The sequence below is a fragment of the Podarcis muralis genome, chromosome 3, assembly GCF_964188315.1.
Source record: "Podarcis muralis chromosome 3, rPodMur119.hap1.1, whole genome shotgun sequence".
Taxonomy (NCBI): Eukaryota; Metazoa; Chordata; class Lepidosauria; order Squamata; family Lacertidae; genus Podarcis; species Podarcis muralis.
Window position 1 is genome coordinate 26,227,891 of NC_135657.1, and position 7,628 is coordinate 26,235,518.

Sequence of the window (7,628 nt, forward strand, 5' to 3'; positions counted from 1 at the left end):
ACACAGACACATGCAATTCCAAAGGAGTCATATGATCTAGACCATATGATCTGCAAGAGAATGTGTCAAAGGTGAAACCTGAGCCATGTGGGGGCCTTCAAATACTCCCACCGTTAGGAGAATCTATTGTTGTGACTTCTAACTGTGAGATGTTCCAAGGCTCTTGGCGCAGCTCAGGTTTCACCTTTGCCAGCTTTTCTATACCCTGAGGATGTGATGAAGGGCAGGAAAAAAGCAATGATGATGGAAGCAATACTTCCAGCGAAGCTGGAGAGAAGGTAAGAAGAGCCTTCCGCAGAGATGTACCGATATCACTGTGTCTAGATCCTAACCGAGGAACAGTGGAGAATTTCTAGCAAGATACTCTTAAAACAAATGAATGTAAGTGAGAGCCTATTTCTTGAAGTTCACAGAGGGCGTGGATATTGGGAGCTGAGACATATTGGTTGGAATAGTTATTTAATATTTTGCACTGACAAATAATCAAGAAATGGAGGAGGGAAATCTGACCACCACGACAGTAAGCCTAAGTTCCTGTGAAGCAGAACTCAATGCACTGTCATTTTCACTCATGGATTGTGAATGGTTGATGCAACTGTTTAAGGACATCAGAGTTTCTGTGAAATGTCCTATACAAGTGTATCAAGACAATAGATCCTGTTTGGCTTTGCTGAACTCAGAGAGTTGCAAGCAAAGAACCAAGTACTTGCAGATTAAGCTACATCGTGCAAGAGAGTGTATTCAGAAAGGACTCATTCAGGTGTCCTACATGCCAGGAAATGAAATTCCTGCTGATCTGTTGTCTAAGGTTGTTAACAGAGAACAACTTCAGGTTTATGTACAGAGGTTGCAATTGGGTTGAACCACAGGTACTACAGGTTACACGGAAAGGGGGAGGATGTTAGGATATTTCCGTTCCACCTTAAAAGGGAGCAGGCTTTGTGAGTCACAGAGTCTGCATATTTCCTGTTCACAGGATGTTTCTGTTGTGTCTATGCTTTCGTTTCTCTCTCTGTGCCTGAGACACCGAAGCAGGCAGTCATGTTTTCTTTGTTATGACCAACGCTGAATAAAATTGTAAATAATGCTCTCCTGCGTGCATCTTTCGCTGTGTGAATTCTGCTGATAGAGCGTGCATCTGCTCTGGAATGTGGCAAGCTATTTCTGGAGCTCGTGTCGCTAATTGCTGATACTGCGTGTCTACGGGAGATCGATGGACGTCCGGAGGCGACGTGGAGTCATGATGGACTTTGTCTCCCTGGCAGTATCCCAACATTCTGATCATCCAGTTCTTTTGATAGAAGACAATTATATTTCTCTCACGCTGACTGAAGTGTAGGTGGGTTCCCACCAGGCGAGACACAGTGATAACAGCAAGAACCTTTATTGAACTAACAGAACTGGACAGCAGGGGCAAAGCAACTGCTTATATACATTTCTGAAGGCCTGGGCCACTCCCACTCCTAACGCGATTGGCTGTCTAAACTTTCAAGCTGCGAATCATGACTCAGGGTTTAAGGGCCAATGGCAGAGGCCCAAATCCTGAAATGTTATGTCACTGGATATCATGTATTGAATCAGAACACAGGGGCTCAGAATCCTTAGTCCAGACTCAAGCTCAGGCAAACACAGACCACTGAATATTTAACACCCACTATCTTTCTCTTTCTCCCTCATCCTGTTTTGTCTCCTATAGACAATGGGCAAGGGGTAACATTTATATCGGCTTGTGAAGAAGGGAATTTTCACTGGTGGCACCAGTGTTGTGGAATACTCTCCCTGCTGAGAGAAGAGAGGCCCCATCAGTATTGGCATTCTGCCGGCTCTTGAAGACAGTTCTTTAGACCAGTATTTCCTTGATCTCCTGATCTGAACAAACCTTCTTTAACTACTGTTCAAACTGTTATGCTGTTTTAATGGGCTATTTTATTATACATTTTATCTATGGAGGTTTTGATGAAACGGTTTTACTATTTATGGGTAGCAATATATTTATAATTGGTTTTATACTTGTTATTTTGCTGTTTGCTTTTATTTTTTCGTGAAAGCCTTGGTCTTTCTTTTTGAAATGAAAGGTAGTGCATTAATAATAATAATAATAATAATAATAATAATAATAATAATAATACTTTTTGTAATGCTGTTGTCTTACATAAACTTACATAAGGTTATAGTGCCTATGTGTCCTAGTTTACAGAGGACAGTCCTCTTTTTGGTGCTGGAGGAGACTCTTGAGAGTCCCATGGACTGCAAGAAGATCAAACCTATCCATTCTTAAGGAAATCAGCCCTGAGCGCTCACTGGAAGGACAGATCCTGAAGCTGAGGTTCCAATACTTTGGCCACCTCATGAGAAGAGAAGACTCCCTGGAAAAGACTCTGATGTTGGGAAAGATTGAGGGCATAAGGAGAAGGGGACGACAGAGGACGAGATGGTTGGACAGTGTTCTCAAAGCTACCAGCATGAGTTTGACCAAACTGCGGGAGGCAGTGGAAGACAGGTGTGCCTGGTGTGCTCTGGTCCATGGGGTCATGAAGAGTCGGACACAACTAAATGACTAAACAACAACAAAAGGAACAATCCTGCCTTTGAACTGACTGGTTCAAGTCCAGTGTAAAGATTAAGAATGGGGATCAAGGGCCTTGAAGTTTCCCATCAACAATCAACGCCTAGACAGAAGACTGAGCAGGCAGGTGCAGAGTCATAGTTTCCCTCACTATGGTGAGATGTATTCATTTGCAGAAATGAAATGAATTTAAAATTAGAAACTGTGGGCAGATCCACGCACACTGAAAATACATGACACCTGCCAAGAATCCTTGGAAGTGTAGTTCCTCCCTCACAGAGTTACAGTTACCATTACCCTTAACAAGCTACAGTTCCAAGCATTATTTGGGGAGAGTCATGTGCTTTAAGTGTGTGTTGGAGGTGTATGTTATAGATATTTTTAAAAGAGAAGCTAAAACGGACAGACTGGCCCATCCCTACCTGCATCTAGGAAGCCCTCCCTATCACCAGTTCCTGCCTCCCACCCCTTTTTGCAGAGTGGTCCAAAATTCAGAGTGAAGGGAAGAAGGAGCTCCGCTGTGTCAAGTCCTTCCAAGTTTTGTGAGACAAAACCTGAAAAGTTACCACCCCCAAATCCATTTATTTTATGTGCAATGCTGATCATTTCAACTCAGAAGTAAGTCCTGTTGAATGCAGTGGGGCTTATTCCCAGGTAAGTGAGGTTAGACTTGCAGTCATAAACCGCACAATAAACAAAGTAGTAAATTCTCCCAGAATGCTCAGGAAAAATAAATGTATTTGAAGGTGAGCCTGGGGGGAACTTGCCATGACTAACAACCATGAAAGCCTATCTACTTGACCTGACTATATCTGTCCATTGATAAAAAATATTGTACAATGGTACCTCAGGTTAAGTACTTAATTCGTTCCGGAGGTCTGTACTTAACCTGAAACTGTTCTTAACCTGAAGCACCACTTTAGCTAATGGGGCCTCCTGCTGCTGTCCCGCTGCCAGAGCACGATTTCTGTTCTCATCATGAAGCAAAGTGCTTAACCTGAAGCACTATTTCTGGGTTAGCAGAGTCTGTAACCTGAAGCGTATGTAACCCGAGGTACCACTGTACTACTTTGGAATGCTCTGCATATAATGTAGGCTGCACGGGTTCTGGCAACAAATTAGCACCGGATGAAGTCACACGCATCTAATATCCTGGATGTGTGCATGGGCTGGTCATGGTTGCTCAGGAGCGGGGGAAAATGACAATCATTTTTCAGTTATTAATTAATTGAATTATATTCTACTTTTCCCTTCCAGAAAGGAGTTGCTGAAAGCAGCTTACAAATATAAATGCCACAATGATTGAATCTTTTAAACACAAAGAGCAATATGAATAGTCAAGTGTTCCAACACTTGTTAAGGATTTAGATGCTAGCCGGATGTCCTGGAACTCTTGAAAGATAGCTGGCAGATGCTAATATGTGCCAGATATAGAGTCAGGACTTCCACACAATGATGGACCACATAGGAATTAGTCTACTGCCCAAGTATGAGGATAATGAACATATTGTCCAATTCATTTGGGTTTCGTATCTATAGATACCTTCCTGCTTCGTTTAAAGCAATACATTTGCACAAAGACGTTTTCATTAAGTGTTCAAGTTCTTTGCTCCCTGTATTTGGTTGTAGGTTGTCAACGTTACTATTCATTTGTATTTCAGGTCTCCGAATAAGACATTATCCTCAGGGTTTTGAATTGCTTAGATGCCAGTCTGAAAACATCCGAGCTTGTACCTTCATATTCTATTGTCTTTGATGAGGGATTCTTTACAGCAAAATGCCTCTTCTCATTTGGAAGACATCTCCTTTGCTGACAAAACCTTGAGATGTGGTGATGATTAAGATACATAGCTGTGCTTTAACCCTGTAACTGCCAACCTTTAAGTTGTCATTGACTATATCACAAAGGTATCTGAAGACTTCCTCAGGTAAGTTTTCCTCCCACTGAGATGGTTGTCCTACATTTGGTCAGAAAATCACAACTGTGTATGTGTTCTTCCCAAGGGAAGCTGCCTCTTAGCCAACACAATCAGGTGCCAAGAATTAGCACTGCTGATAAGGTAGACCTGTGTACCAAGACCATTTAATATGCTCTTGAAACTTCAAAGCCCTCCCACGTGACTGCGATGTGTTTTGTGGTGGCCCTACCAAACATAAGACATTTTGAATAAGACGCGACTGTGACCCTCTAGCACCACGGTTCTAAGTGAAGAACCCTGGTGCAATAATGCACTCTGATCTCAATACTGAAATTCAGACTCTATTCACACTCCCCAAGACATGAAGAAAGGCGTTGCCATTATCTATTGGTAAACATGGGAGTTTTTGTTTCCCATGCCTCCCAGGTCAACTAATAAAACTGGAAGGCATAGAGAACTCTGAGTTCCATGCATCTGGAGAACAATGAGATACCTGAGCATCCAAACCAGTTAAGGATGATGCCCATAAAGCCTCTCCTATCTTTAGCAAGTCCTTCCAGTTGCTGGTTTCCCTACCCACTATTGCAAGGGACTGGATGCTTTAGTTGTGTACATGGGTCAATTGTACTCTTGTGGCTACCCTGTGAGGTGACAAATAATGACTGTTCACACACTATTCTTCATGGGCACGTAGAGATTTGAACCTGGATTTTACGAGTCCTAGTCAGATTTTCTTCACTATAAGGCATGTAACATTGGATACACTCTAGATAACCTGACCCTGCTTTGCAGTGTTGACTGAAAAGCAAATATTTGTACATTCCAGCTCAAAAAAACCACGCCTCTTGCTAGGAAATACGACAGCATTGTGAATGGAGGCAGCAGTTAACCATGTGATAAAATGGTTTGCAGAGTGTGAGCTGAAGCCCAGGGCCACATTAAGGACCGTGAAATGCAATATCGTTTTATGACAGGCCTAAGTATTTGAAATAACTTGTTACGGATCTCAATTTACTGAGACTAAGGAGAGTTTGGAGGAAAATAAAGCCAATTAACCAGGGAAATCTCAATAGCTGGGATGCTGGGAAACAACCCATTTCCAAATTCTGCTCTTTGCTGGGCGACTCTTAAGGCTCAGCGTAAAGTGGCTGAGACACTTTACGACAATCTTCCTCCTGATTCCTCGAAAAGATATTTCTCCACTTCCTCTGCTAAACATCCCTCTGAACTCTATTTAGTCTCAGTCAATTGAGGTTACAGCCACGTTGCTTCAGTTACTCAGCCCTGCCATTTAAAAGGGAGAGGAAAAAAGGACCCCAAAGGCACATTAGAGGGGAACGGAGTTGCCACATCTCTTTAAACATGCAGTTCCTTGCACATCTTTAGATCACAGTGAAAGATTAAATTGGTAGACGGCCAAATTATTTATTTAGAGTTATAGCCTGACCTGCTTGAATGGCGAAGGGCACATAAGGATAAAGGAGCTATCTCTTCCAAATGCGTGACAACAACCAACTGTGCTTAAAGTGACATCTAGTAGACCAGGGTTCACTCTGAAACTTTTGAATAAAGCAATAGGTCTACTTGCCAGCTACTTGACATATCCATAGTGGAAGTTCCCCTGGAAAACTAAGAATCCTTGGTTGAGAATCCTTATTGATTTTTTGTAAGGGCTTAGAGCAGGCAACCTTGGTCCTCCAGATGTTTTGGGACTACAACTCCCATCATCCCTAGCTAACAAGACCAGTGGTCAGGGATGATGGGAATTGTAGTCCAAAAACATCTGGAGGGCCGAGGTTGCCTATGCCTCGCTTAGAGGCTGATGCAAACTATCTTGGTCTATTAGGAACATCAAACTACCTGGAATGTGACACCTGCATTACCTGGTAGTAATAATTTACATTAGCATCTGCATCAGGTAAACTGTTGTTGTTCCTTCTCTTTTTGTTGCTGTTATGTGTTATAAGGCCTATGGAGGCGATGGGGAAAGGAAGAATCTGGCCCACCATCCCATCTTGGATCAAATTTAAGTTTCCTTCCTTTGACTCCAGTGTCTCTGGGCTTGCGTTATTATTATTAACAGCTCAAATATATACTTCCTCTCATTTTCATTCGTTTCAGCATTGAAAGCAAAAGCAGGAGTTTCACTAACTAACCAGCTTCCCTGCAGATAGCTATCCTTATTAATGCATTATATCCTTTTCTGAGAGATAGGAAGATTTCTGCAAGCTCAGACAGGGAGAAGTTTCATTTTCTTTACTACTGACATCAAAATATTGAGTTGACAGAAAAACAGTTAACTAGGAACAAAGGTTAGTTATGTCACAAGACCGGCTCAAGCTTAAAGTGAGAGGGAATCTAATTCGCTTTTTGGTATTTTCTCTTAACATCTTCTGAGAGCTAGAAGCAATAGTGAGCTTACAGGCTGCATGTAAAAAGGCAGCAGGTTTGTAAACTACAAGAATCGTACTAAATTTGATTACTTAAACTAAGTAAAAAGGTACCATCGTAAGAATTAGTATGGTTTGCCTTTTAATGCAAATTCACACTTCCCAAATGTGAACCAAAAGTGCTCTTCTTTGAAATTCAGAGTTCTCCAAATTTTGCAACGCAATTTTCCAACTAAAGCATGCATTCGCAAATATGCACATAATAATGAAAAGCTGCTTTAAAATGCATATTCTAGGCAGAACTATGCACAAATTTGGCAAATTAGGAGAAATGTCCATGGACATTAGCACAAATTTTCATGTAATTTTTTTTAATGAAAACTTATGTGGAATTGGGTCAAACTGAATTTAGGATCGGAATGAGAAACAGGGAGAATATTGACAGATTTGCCCTCCCTTAGTAAGAGTGCATTAAACAAGAATGTAGATGCTTCTGAGAAAATAGTATTGTATCCATGCTTTTCTCTGCAATTCCTCTATGGCAGAGATGTTCAAACTTCAATAGATATTAGGTTGGATCTGGAGGTGCCCTTCTGCATGCAGAAGGGCCTTTTATGACTTTGTCATAAAGCTGTTGTCTTATCTGTCTGCTTCAACAGAACCATAGCCTTTATCAGTCATTGCTCATGGGAAGTGACAATGTGAAGACAAAGATATTGTGGGTCTAGTTTGCTCCCCATTGTTGGACGGCTC